The following is a 15,108-nucleotide window of genomic DNA, read 5'->3' as shown; positions in this document are numbered from 1 at the left end:
CATTCTAATAAAGATAATTCTCTACCTTTGATGTACTTTGCATTAACCACCAAGCTCGAAAGGCTATAATCATCCGTTGAAGCCTTCCAAACCCATTTAGTTAGGAAAGCATTGTTTATTATTTCAGTTGATCTAAAACCCAAGCCCCCATCAACTTCAGGCTTACATAACTTTTCCCAAGAAATAGTGTGCATCTTCCTCTTGAGATTAGAATCTCCCCACCAAAAATTCCTCAAAGCTTTATCTATGTCTGATGCAATCCTTTTTGGGATCATATCTAAGGAAGCGATGTAGCTAGAAATGTTGGAACCTTCATATTGGATGAGGATAGCATTCCCTGCCTTTGAAAGGAGCTTGCATTTCGAACCATGAATTCTTTAAAGGACTTTGTTGACTAAGTGTTGCAGATCCTCAATTATTCCCTTATTTTTTAAAAGCAGGGGGCCCAAATAAGTAGAATTTTTCTTCATACGTTTCATATTTAAGAAGTCTGTTGTTTGAATTACTTTTTCACTCGAAACTCCTCTTTAGAAAAAAAACCAAGGATTTCAACAGGTTCACGGATTGTCCCGACCAATTGCAATATCTCTCCATACATTCCATGAATCATTTGGCCTCTGGCATAGTTCCTCGTCCAAATAGAACTATGTCATCCGCAAACATTAAATGAGATACGATCAGACCATTCTTACTAGTCTTAAATCCTTGAACCTTGCCCCTAGATTCAGCCTCCAATAGAATCCGAGAGAGGACATTAGCAGTTAGAAATAGGATCTCCTTGGCGGAGACCTTTAACCTGATACACCTTACCAACCGCTCCACCATTAAGCATTACATTAATATGTTGGATAAAGATACATTTTTTGACTAGCTCAACAAAATTGTCGGCAAATCCATGTCTTTGAAGCACCTCAACTATGTAGTTCCAATTCATTCTATCAAAGGCCTTGGATATGTCAAGTTTCACCATCATGTAGCTTGTTTTTCCTCTTTTCTTGGTGAAGGAATGAACAATTTCCTTGGCCAACATTGTCTTCTCATGTATGGACCATCCATGGACAAAAGTAGTTTGCATCAGAGTAACCAACTTTGGGAGAACTTCCTTGAGTCTAGCTGCCAAGATCTCATAGAGGATTTTATACGAAACATTACAAAGAATGATGGGTCTATAAGAAGAAGCATATCATGGGGAATCCTTCTTCAGGATGAGTATGATGTTTGTGTCATTAATGAACTTTGGGAGATCCATATTTTGGAAAAAATGTTTAGTCATGCTCACCATGTCCTCAGATATTGTTTCCCAGTGGTCAATATAGAAAGAGACAGGCATACCATCTTGGTCAGGGGCTTTATCCTTCCCCATGTACTGCATTGCCTTGATGATCTCGTCATGGTTAGGGGTTGTCTCGAAGATTTTGTTGTCATCATCAAAAATGGAAGGCCAAATTAAGTGATGAAGATCGGGTAGGCATGATATGGTAGGATCTTCATATAACTCCTTGAAGTTGTCAACAAACATGGTCCCAATTTCCTTATGCTCATAGACCCAATTTCCCTCTTCAGTCTTTAGACATTGAATGTAATTGTGATGCCTTCTATCCACCATTGAAGCCATAAAAAAATTTGTGCATTGATCACCCTCTTTGAACCAGGAAACTCAAGATTTTTATTTCTAAAATATTTCCTCTTTGGCCACTACTTCGTTTAAGGCTGATCTCGAAGATTCTTGTAGAAAAATATTGTCCAGGTACTCACTTTCTACCTCCTGCAGTTTGATTATTCCCTGTTCCACTAAGTCTTGGACTTTCTTGAATTGAGTTCTATTCCATAGGGAGATATCTCTCCCAGTTCGCCCTATCTTTTTATTGAAATTGATCATTGAATTCTGCCCAAGGTTGCCTGCCCAGGCACTTCTCACCACCCAATAGCAACGTGGGTCCCTAGCCCACATGTTCTCATACTCAAACTATTTTCGGGAATAATTAACACCACAAAAAGTATCCAGAAGAATAGGTGAATGGTCTGAAACAGCCGCCACATGGTTATGAAGAATAATGTTATGAAATAGCAATCTCCAGTTGATGGAGGCCAAGGCTCTCTCTAATTTGTCCTGCTTAAGAGCAGGAAAGGTTGAGGAAGGGGAAGAACCACAACCAGTAGTCTTTTGATGCCAAGTGAATTTAGGACCAAGGCGACCCTGGTCTATCATCATTGTTAAATGAACCCTACATCTTAGATCAAAGGAATAAGTGGAGGTGTTACCCAGTTTAGAATAATTAATGCATTCATTGTCAATGACGGTTTCGTTGAGGTCGTTGATGATGATCGCCGGGAATAACGAAGATTGAATTATGTTACCAATGTCCACCCAAAATTCTTCCTTATCCTTGTGTGTTGGAGGACCATAAACACCCAATAAGCTTCAAACTTGTCCCAGGGGGTCTTATTTGATAAGAGTTTGAATAAGGTTTTTCCCCGTACAAACAATGTCACATTGTACCCTAGTTCTTCAGGCAAGTCTGAAACCACCTGATCTTCCCATAGCCACGAAGTAGCTATATTCAATTAAATGGAACTTCAGCATCAAACTCCTGAATTTTGCTTCATCCAATTTCATCTTAGAGAGGATTAAAACTTCTGGCCCCAACTTGCGAATTAAATCCGCCAATTGACGAACTGCCATGGTCCTCCCCAATCCGCGATATTTCCATGCCAATACCTTCATGGCTCCTGTGGAGATTTTTCCAAGCAAGTCTCCACAGCCCCAAACTAAAAAACCTGGTGTTGTTGAACCACATTAGCATTTTGCATCTCATTAGCACACACATCATTGCCATCTTTTTGTTCAATCTCTTCAATTGTACACTTAATAGGTAAAGTTTCTTGTTTTGCCACCACAATAAAATGGTTATTTAAATCCACCTTTATGTCAATCAGGTTATTCTCCCAGCAATTCTTAACCTTGTTTCCATAAGAGGATTAGACCTTTTTCTTTGAGCTTTGCTTCATTGCGTAAGTTGTTGCTAGATTTTTATGCGCCCTTCCCCGTCTGCGACCACCTGAAATCGTCGATGGTGAGTTGGATATATCTTCCCTTGGTCTACCTCTACTCCTTTTCTGATGGTCATCAGAGTCCTCAAGGGAACCTGGTGAGAACACAAGGGCTTAGCATAAAGACTCACTCAATACGTTAGAGGTAAGGCCTTCAATAGAGGAACTTCCTCCATTGGTTTCTTTGATAACCTTATTTGCATCGTCTGAAGGTGGGGCTGATTCTTTTTCATTCTGGAAAGTGCTTGGTTTAGGGTGTTGGAAGAACCCATCAAAAGCTTTTCTCTTTAATGGGCCACCTGAATTCTCTTACGCTCTAAAGTCTTCAATTGAGTTAATTGGGTTAAAGACAGATTTATCTCTTGGGAACTTATCCACGGTGAGAGCTCCTCTAAGAAGGTCATAAGCTTGGGTCCAGCACATATATGTGGGCCAATCCATTTGGGCCGCAAGAAGCCCCAAAAAATATTGTAATACCTGATTTGATGGGTATTGAGTAGGCGCTTCCTCATGGGCCATGGCCATATAATCCTTTCCTGGTTGTAGCACAGTACCATTCACAAAAACACTCCTCCCTTTGTCACGTCCCTTTCTTCCATAAGAGGTCAATTTGAGTCGTGGTCGTTTACAAGAGACTTCGTACAATCAGAAGTAGGCGTGGTAGAGTCACATGTCCACTGTCTAGCAGAGGTTGTCTCTTTGTCCAGGTTACTAGTTGTCATCCAACCTCTGCCATCGTCCCTTCGACCTCTAATGTCTTGAATCAGAGGCCCTTTTTCCCATTTAGGACCCTGTCTAGAGCCAAGTTTCCAATAAGGGCAAAGTTCCCCAATACCCGAAAGCGTAATTTCTTGCTCCCCATCTCCCACAATCAGGCGTTTGGAACCCTGTTTCATTTTAAGCCATTCCAGGAATCATCTTGGTTTTGGGGCAGTAAATGTCGAGAACTCTGCTGCTTCCACCCTTAACCATTCACCGAACACGGTGAATAGCTCACCAGTCGAGTTCGAAACTACCGTTGGATTTTTTAAGCAATATCTTTGGTCATGTCCCAAGATTCAACATTTGAAACACAGCTTCGGAAGCTTCTCATATGTGTACAGTAACCACAAGTTTTTTATTCCCTCCATTGTCAGAAAGAGGCCTGAGAAAGTAAGAGAGTATATCTCTTTGGAATTTCGTGTGCTGGCGGTAGCAAGCATCGGTCAGCTCCAAATAGGCGCCACCTTTTTATTTTCTTATTCATTTTTTAAGACTCATCTTTTCTAGGCCAATCAATAATATATCTAATTGATTAGTTATTGTAAGGTCAAGTCATTTATTAACAAAATAAAAAGGTGTTCAACGGAATTATATACAAAGGTTACACGATTTTCCATAGGACTTATAGGTTCTTAGTATAATGTAAGGATAATATTGGAAAATTACACACCTTCTATGAAATAAGTTTTATTCTAAATTATATTTCCAATTATTTTAATGAAAACATATTTTTTAAATTTTATAATGAATCTTGTAATTATCAAAATTGACTTAATTTTAGTCAAACTTATTAATAATTTTCTTTAAAAAAATCATAAAAATAAAAAAATAAAGTGTAGTGGCAAAAAATAGGTGTAGGCCTAGTATAAAAGCCCACTGACTAAACATGTCGAAGCAACTCTATTAAAGGGGGAAAGTTGATAATTACTCATTTTTAGGAGTAGTTAACTAAAATTAGATACTAAATATATTTAGTTGAACTTTATCTATTATTATCATGAGATTTTTCAAATTATTCTTATTTGAGGATATGGTTCTAAGTGTTGTTGTAATGTATTATTGTGTAGAGAAAAAGTATAATGAGAATATTCATTATAAATTTATGTATAAAAATAAAATGATTAATAAATAAGTAAAAATTAAAATAATTATCTAAAAGCGGGTAGCTAGTCTAATTTCTTCCTACTAAGGTCAAACAAATAGATCAAGTAAAGCTCATACATATCAGGATCAAACCACTACGGGCACTAAACCATGTAACTTGGGTCAAGGCCCAAATTTAAAATTCTAATAACGTGAGCTTAACCCATACCCAGATCATATACCCAATTTGATAACTTAGAGTCAAAGGGCAGTTAGTGGATGCTGCCCAGTCTTTATTAATTCACCCTGGAAAGTAGTAATCTCTCCTTCAAACATAGGGGAAGAGACCACTACTGGAGGAGGCCACGATTGAGAGAGCAACACCTCTCCTAGGTGGCTTACAAAAGATCCCATCTCGAACTAATTAGGAGGACTGTTACACTGTTACTTCAGCCAAAACTTCACTCTCTCACGCTTCATTACGCTTTGTCACTCTCAACTCTGTTGACTTGAATCAACACATAACCATCATTCTGCCATTGAGATAGGGAGCATTTTAGTTATCCTTCTTTACTTCTTTTTAAGCTTACTAACTTAACCGTCGTAGCATCTTTGGTTAGCACCTTCATGGTTTCCCAAGATTTCCCATATGCTATTTTCTTTGTTATATAGGTTCTGGTTGCTGTTTTGTTTTTTTGAATAATTCTATAAGTTGTTGGGAAATCTACAAAAATATACTAAAACTTAAAAAATATATGAAAAATACGGTATATTACAAAAATACGGAGCTTTTGTACAAAAACACGGAGAGACAAAGGTGTAAATACGGAATGACAAAACTGCAAACAAAAACTAGCTATATGTAGTGTTTTTGTGAACAACATTTACAAACTTGTAAACATTTGTTACAATTGTAAATAGATGTTATATTTTTGTAAATATTGGTTACAAAAATCAATTATTAACAAAATTTAACAAAACTAGTTTTATAATTAAAAAATATATTTTTCTAACTAACACTTACAAAAATAATTTATAATTTTAACATCAATGATGGTAACAAAGATTTACAAATCTAATATAAAAATATTCAAAATTTAAAATGGTGACTATTAACAACTATATTGTAACACACAACTATTAAACCAATAACTAATGTTACTACATTATACAAGTAAACATATGTTACATTTTAGTAAAATAACTTTTACATTTTTGTGAACAATTTATAGAAAAATCAATAGAAAAGTAATGTCTTTTTGTCAACAAAAAATATTATAGACTACTTTATAACTAAAAAAAATCATTTTTGTAATACAAATTTTTAAAACTAGAAAGTAAGAAATTTATTTTGTAGCTAACATTTTTAAAAATATTCAAAGAATAATGATATTATAATTATCTTTAATTGCATATTATAACATATATTTATTAATATTAATTTCAATTAATTATATATTGTAACGTATAAACTATAATAATTTATATATAAATATATTTTTTAATATTAATAAATAAATTTATGTTGTATATATAATATGAAAGTTATAAAATAAAAAAGAAATATGTCATTTGTTTAATTAAGAATATTATATATTTATATATATATACCAATATTCAAATATTGAAAATCAATAAAAACTCCATCAAGATGTGTTTATATTCAATTAATATATCTCATATAAATAATTTAATTCTATCACAATACAAAAGAAAGTAGAATAAAAGATTTATAGTTGATTGGAAAACTAGTACCACTGTTTGCATATAAACCAACCGTATTTTAGTAATTATTTTGGATTATCATATAAATCAAATTTTTTTTTTAAATTACCGTATTATTTATAATTTTCCCTAAGTTGTTAGTTTCCATGAACGGTCATTTCACAAAATTATAGATTTTACCGTGGCTATAAAGTAAACTCAAAATTGATAATATAAATATATAATTTAATTAAAGATATTTTTTAATTTTAATAATATTAAACAAATGTTATCTTCAGTTCACTTTCACAATCACCAAGTCTATTATAAAAAATAATATTATAGGGGTATACATTATTGTAAACCAAAAAAATAATTATAATTTTAAAAGTATATTTTATAATAAAAATATACCATTTTAAAATTTTGAGTTTAAAGAAAAATAATAAGTTTAGTTTTTAAGTTATAAAAAAGTGATTTTTTTCAAAAATATATTTTTTTGGTGTTTTTTTTTTACTTTTTGATGGTCTTTGATTTTTTTTTTCCAAAATACTACATTAAATTTTCGGAAAATACGTTTGTAAAATTTTATATTTACAAAAATACAGTATCAATGAAACAACTAAAAAACAATAATAAGACAACAACTAAACATTAATTCTATTTTTATAAAATCAAAATATATCTATAAACAACTAAAAAACAAATAGACAACAATAGAACAACTATAAATAAACTTAAACAACTAAAAACTAACATGAAAACAACTATACATAAAATATAAATAGTACAAAAACAACAATAAAACAACAATTAAACATTAACTCAATGCATACTACACACATTTAAAAACAACAAATGAAGAACAACTACAAGTCAACCCATTGCATACTAACATGCTTTTTTTTATAAAAAATCAAAATATATCTAAAACAATTAAACAACAATTAGACATCAACACAACAACAAAACAACTATATATAAACTTAAAACAACTAAAAATCAATGTGAGAACAACTATACATAAATCTAAACAACTAAAAACAACGTGAAAACAACTATACATAAATCCATACAACTAAAAAAAACAACACAAAAACAACTCACAAACAACCCAATATATATTAAATATAAACTAAAATTAAAAGTATACTTAAAAAACTTAAATTAATATAATAACAAATATTCTAAAAACTAAAATAAAAAAAATGTTGATAATATGTGTTATTACTCAATAAATATAAACATATAAATATAAATATAAATCATTATAAATATAACAGTATTTATATATATAAATAAATAAGCATGCAAGACATAACACTCTAGATTTTTACAATTGAAATATGCATATTATTCATGCACGTATCGAGTTTTTGTTCTTTTAGCATTTCATTTTTCCTTTTAAGCTATCAATGTGTAACCATTGTTGATCGACAAAGCATATAGACTCATCTCGATTGTCAAAAACGTACTATTGAATTAATATTATATATATATATATATATGTATCTTTTTTATTGTTTATTGTTTATTGATGCTTCTTTGAATCCAACAACCATGCCACACCTTCACCTTCTCGGGAACCATCATCGGCACTACACCTTCACAAACAGAGCTTCTAAGAGTCTTGCTAAACCAGTTGAAACCAGTGGTCTCTGGCAGGAGTAGATCTCATGTGTGCCACCATTGTCTTCATCATCGACGAACAACCAGAGCATCGAAGACCCATCGTCTGACGCACCCGTCTCCACCACGAGCGACACCTTGAAAGCAAGGCCTCCATCTAGTATAAGAGAAGGACCAGATTCAAATGCTTGGGCTGGAGGGACAACTTGAATCAATAGGTGTTGCCAGAACCGTATCCCGTAAAAATGAAATAAAAATTACATGGACCGTAAAAATATAAAACTTTCTGTTTGATCGTATATTTGTTAATTTTTGAATTAATATAGTGTTTATTGTAAATTTCTCTAAAAAAAAAAGTCACTCTTCAGTTTTATTATTTATTTAAAAAAAATTGTTGTTCAAACTAATTTTATATATAACTATATCAATTATATATATATTTGTAATTATATTATTTTTCCTACAAGACTTATTTGTGTTGGAGGTCTTTAAACTATACACATTTTTGGCAAATTGGTCCCCAAATTTAATTTTCTTGGCACCAATAGTCCTCGACCATTAATTCACCAATTTTCTACTAGTTTAGGGACAAATTTGTAATAAAAATAATTTTGGGGACCAACTTGCCAAAACGAATCATGATCTAATTTTTGTTGTACTGGTACGACACGTTCCAATTTCACAGACGTGGATAAGTCATGACCCAATTTGTTACATAACGGGTTTTGTTGTAGTCACGGAAATGCTCCTGCATATTTTTTGGAAATTCTGAATAATTTAATATGCTGGAAACAAGGTGGTTTTTTTTATTTATTTTTTTGCTCACGTGGTGATTTGAAATATCAGGAACTCTGTTTTCGACACACCAAACTATCCATAATTTCGTGAAAACGACAAGGACGATTTCTGTAACTATAATGACAATGTCATGTAAAACAATTGGGGCATGCCTTATCCAATTTCACATACATGGATAAGCCATGATCTAATTTTTTTACATGATGGGTTTCGGTGTACTTATAGTAACTCTCCTATATGTTTTTGGGAAATTCTGGATAAATTTAGTATGCTAAAATCATAATTGTTTTTTTTTTCCGCATGTGGTGGTTCGCAATATTAGAAACTCTACTTTTGTCAAACTAAATTATCTATGATTTCCCAAAAAACATAAAGGAGGGTTGTCATATGTACAACGAACACCGTCATATAAAAAATTGAATCATAATTTATCTACATGTGTAAGAACTATAATGTGTCATACTCATAGGGTATGAAAGTGTATCCTATCACAGAATCCCCTATAAAACTATCCATATTTCTACATGCATATTTTTTCTTCTCATATTATTCTAAAATAAACACGTTTTTTAATTTTCATTTAATACAAATTACCCATTTGTATAGAATTTTTTTTACATTCTTCTTTTTTTTATTTATACTGAAAAAAAAATTACTTTGCTATATACTTCTCAATAATTTTTTGTTATACTGTTATGGCATGCGTCAATTTCACACACGTGGATAAGTCATGGCCTAAATTTTTTATATAACAGTGTTTGTTGTAGATATGGAAACCCTCTTGGACGTTTTCGGAAATTATGGATAATTTGGTGTATCGAAAATGGAGTTCATGATATTCTGAACCACCACGCGCGTAAAAACTAAATAAGAAATCAACCAAGTTTTCAGCACACTAAATTATCCAGAATTTCTCGAAAACTTACAAGAGGATTGTCATAACTACAACGAACATCATCATTTAAAAAAATTGGGTCATGACTTATTTTGGCAAGTTGGTTTCCAAACTTTTTGTTGTTGTTGCAAATTAGTCCCTAAACTGAAAGAAAAATACTGAATTGAGAGACTAATGGTGCCAAGAAAATCAAAGTTGGGAGACCAATTTACCAAAAAAAAATGTAGAGGACCAATTTGCCGAAATGTGTATAATTTAAGAACCTATGATGCAAATAAGTAAGCCTAAAATTATATGTATATTTTCAAAATTACACTCACCATAAACATCATTTAATGATAATACACTTCTTCTATTCAATTTTTATTAATTTATTTTAGTTAGCTTTGCGATTATAAAATATAGGGATGTCTGCGGTAGGGTAAGCATTTTTTCCCTACCAGTATGACATGTTCCAGTTTTACACACGTGGATAAGTCATGACTTAAAATTTTCACAAGACGTTGTTCATTGTAGTTACGATATTTCTCCTGCACGTTTATAGGAAATTATAAATAATTTAATGTGTCGAAAATAAAGTTCTTGATATTCCAAATTACCATGCGCACAAAAAAATTAAATTATGTTTTCGAAACACTAAATTATTCAGAATTTTCTGAAAACGTACAGGAGGGATACGTAACTACAACAAACATCATCATATAAAAAAATTAGATCATGACTTTTCAAAGCGTATAAAACTGAAGCATATCATACCAATTGGGTAAAAATACATATCCTACCTCATGCATGTAAGTAATTATTATATTAATTTTGTTCATTGATGTAAACATTTGGGATTCTTTTGGTAACAATTAAAAAAACAACTTTTTGTTTATTTAAATAACAATATGAAAATAAAGTTTTAAAAAAAACATGTTCAAAAGAATAATTCTATTTTCTTTTTTAATTTTGATTAAATTTTTTTATAACTATTTTTCCTATTTTTTTTTTAAATTCAACAGCTTTTTCTATCTTTCTTTGTTCGATTCGTGAGCCACTAGCCCCAAAACTCAGACAGTGCCTTTTTCTCTGGCCATCGGAGAAACTTGTATGGATTAGAAAATGAGAATTCCTCCAAATGGCTAGCATCTTGCTCTCCTAGCTCATTTTCGATCTCTTTTTTCTTATAAATCTCTCGCACCAACATCCTTGGTTTGGAACTTTTTGCCGTTGTCCTTAGTTGTCGACGATCACTTGTCGAAAATATATGAGGTGTGAGCTGTTGAAGTCTTGAAGATATTAATATGGGCATATGTTTTATCTTTTTAAATGTGAAAAAAAAATTGTGGTTGAAACATCTTTTTATTTTTATATTTAGAAAAATAAAACAAAAATATTGCCGAACAAGTCCTTAATTTTATTTTACTTAGGAAAAATTACATCTAGAACTATAAATCTAAAAAAAAAAAAAAATACAGAATTTTACAAAAAATTACAAAAAATATGTATAGCAGTTTGTTACGGTTCTGTAATCGTCTGTTACAATTTTCTACTTAGTATGTAAATGTTATTTACAAAATTGTAACATATAATTACAAACTTGTAAATTTTAGTTACATATTTGTAAACTTTGGTTACAAAAAAATTGTATTGTTACAAATTTGTAAACTTTATTTACAAAAAAAAAAAAAAAAAACTCTGTATTTTTGTAATTTTTTACAAATTTCGTATTTCTTTTTAAACCTTAGGTATTTTTGTGAATTTCTCATTTACTTAGAGGGAACTTTACATTTCAAAATGGGCCTCGCTTTTGACTCCGATGCAGGCAATAACTTTCGACTAGTGGATCTCTAGTAGTACTATTATTCATGAGTATTGCTATTCGACACTTATGGTGCCAATCACCGCAATACATGTCATCCAAATGTCAATAATTCTTATAATATAAAATTATATAAATTATTAAGTAATAAATAAGGGACCCACAGTAATTGATTATTATCTCTGTATATCTTATTAATCCGTACGTGCATTTATACACGCTACTCAAGCCAACATCTTTTTTTTTATCAATTCCTATATTTTTGACCTCTTGCTTTTTCACTTCAAGAGCAATGTACTATTTTCACACTTGTATACTATACATACTCCTAATTATTAATTTTTCTTTTTTCCCTTTAAAACATTATATATTGTCCATTTTTTTTCATTAACGCTCCAATTATTACTTTTATATTTTCAGTACAATAAAATCATTATTCTCACACTTTATATATTTAGTACAAACATCTTATCAGAAAAATAATGACAATTTTTTTTTTAAATATATTGCATATTGTAAGCATTGCAAAATAAATATTATCATAAATTCATACTACTGAATGCTAAATAGAAATATGATGTTTCCAAAGCTTCAAAATTAAAATACTTCTAACAAACATTTGCCAATTATTCTATGTCTTTGGTCCAATCATGAATCAATTTTGGGTCTTGGTAATATATTTCTTGACTTGAAGTTCCTTCATATTGTATTCCTTGACTACATGTAGAATCTGATTACAATAAAAATATTATAAATTGAGTTATCAATCATGCTAGAATTTAAATTTATATATATATTTATATATAAATAGTGCATATGATAATAAATTGTAATTACCTTGAGTATTGTACATAGTTGGATTCCAAAAATTTAGTCTAAAATTAAAAAATTCTAAAGAATGAAAACAAGCTCCATCCAATTGTTTGAAACCCATCACCTCACTTAAAAGTGATGAATAATGTTCCTAAAATTAAAATTGTATTATAAATCAATTTCATTATAAACATAAATTGAAATATGAACTTGGAAAATAAATATTATTATAAATTTGACCTTTAAGATTCTTTTCTCTTGCATATCATCTACCACACTTTCTTTGGTTAAAATTGAGGAGATATCTTTTCATTTCTTAGATATATCATCCACAACCCCTTCTTCGGTTGTAATAAACTTTAAGAAAATATAAAAAAAAAATTAAAGAGTATACTTTAGTTTTAAAATATAAATTAAAAAGTTCAAAGATATATTAAACTTATTAATACCTTAATTCTATTTCTTTGGGTTTTGACTTTCTTACCTTGCACTTTTTTCTTCATAGAAATAAGTTTCTCAATCTTATAGACTTTACGCTTTTTTGGTGGTCGTCCATCTCTTTGTACAACCATAGAACAATGAATTGCATTACATTCTTTCTTATCACAATTTTTTCCTTTTGATTGCAATTCATTCATCACATTCCAAATTGTTTCACAATGCTCGTTAGATTCAACAGCCCAATCAGCGACTTCATAAAATTTCTTTTGCAACCTATCATACCGTTGAGTTTCAAAACTTCCACTCCATTCATTATAGTTGACCTTGATTATTGTATGGCATCGTTTTATATCTTTCCTCCACCATGGTACAATATACTTTTCTAACACACTTTTGACATGTTCTTGTATCAAAATTGATAATGCATGCCTACAAAATGATCCCTTTACATTCAAATAGTCGACAAGCACATTTTACCTCACATGTCTCGTTATTGAACCGATCATTATAACTCATTTATTTTTGTTTTTCTCCAATAAATAAAGTCTCAGTTACATAATAGGCACCAACTTTCTCACCTTTACAAAAAAACATTACAATATAGCTTCCCAATTAGCTGCTGTTGTAATTCCTTAAACTTAGAATGAGAGTATAGATCATTTGAAATTGCTTTTCTATCTCAAAATGTGTTACACAAGAAATTCGAGTACTGAAAATCTGCAAGGTTTTCTTTCTCAACCTTATTTCTTAAAGCAAGGTCATATTGTTCAACAAATTGCTTCAATGATGTCTTTGAATTTACATAATCATCAAAAAATGAATTCCAATTTTCACTACGTTAAGTAGTTGACATACCTGCCTAAAATGTGTCTTTCATAAATGATAGAACCCAACAATGTCTCTCCTCATATAAATTATTCAACGACACACTCTCTAAAAGATTAAACTCATTGAGAAAATCTCCCCATTTATCTTCAAATTCCTCCTTGGTTAAGGAATCATAAACCACATTTTTCAAGACATTCTTAATTTTTTCATAAACTTTGTATACCCTTAACTTTTCAAGTATCTTTTTCAATATATCCCATAAACACGAACAATGTCGAGTTTCAGGAAATACAACTTCTATAGGCTTTTTCATTGCTTTATCTTGGTCTGTGATTATAGCAATCGGTGCACACTCATTCATGCATGTAAACCATGTTTTGAACAACCAAATTAATGTATTACTGCCCTCATTTGATAACAATCCACACCCCAACAAGACAGAGTTTCCATGACGATTTACTCCTACAAAAGGAGCAAATGGAAAATCATATTTATTTGTCAAGTATGTTGTGTCAAATGCAACAACATCACCAAACTCTTCATATAATGCTCTACTCCTAGAATCAGCCCAAAATACATTTTTTATTTGACCATCATCATCTAAATCCATTATGTAAAAGAAGGAAGAATTCTTAGCTTTGATACTCATGAAATAATCATGGATTGCTTTGGAATCTCCAATTCCTAAGCGTAAACGCCTAGCTTTATCAAGAAAATTTCTACAATCTTTTTCTAAGAATGAAACTTTATCATGACCACCAGCTTCTACTTCATGTGTTTAAAATTTTTTGCCACACTAACCCAAGCTCGATCATTTAGTTTTAACCTTCTTTGTACCCCTATACTTATTTCTCTATTGCAAGTGTAGAACCGTGATTTGTGTGGACTTAGATAATGATTATGTTCAAGAACAACAAAATTAATCCTGCATTTTCCATCTTCAAACAAGGTAGCATTAAGTCTTGCTTTGCAATCTGTTTTCATCTGTGGATTAGGAATAAGATAATTTTGTTTTGTGTGTTGTGATTTCCTAGCTTGAGAACATGAAAAGCAAAAAAATGTTATTTTCCCATTCGGTGACTTACGACTTATTTTCTTCTTAACACCAAAACCTTCTTGCCTTCCATATATTTTTTAGTGCAAAAACAAGGCATCCAATGAATCAAAATTCATTCTAATCTTAGTTGTTGATACAATCTCATTCAAATCTGTTGTGTTTTCAACTTTTTCTCTACTTATATCTTCATCACTTGCATCACTAGGAAAAAAAATACCCTCTTCTTCTAATGACATCTCAAAG

Source organism: Humulus lupulus, chromosome 1 (genome assembly GCF_963169125.1).
Source record: "Humulus lupulus chromosome 1, drHumLupu1.1, whole genome shotgun sequence".
Classification (NCBI taxonomy): domain Eukaryota; kingdom Viridiplantae; phylum Streptophyta; class Magnoliopsida; order Rosales; family Cannabaceae; genus Humulus; species Humulus lupulus.
This window is presented reverse-complemented; position numbering follows the sequence as displayed.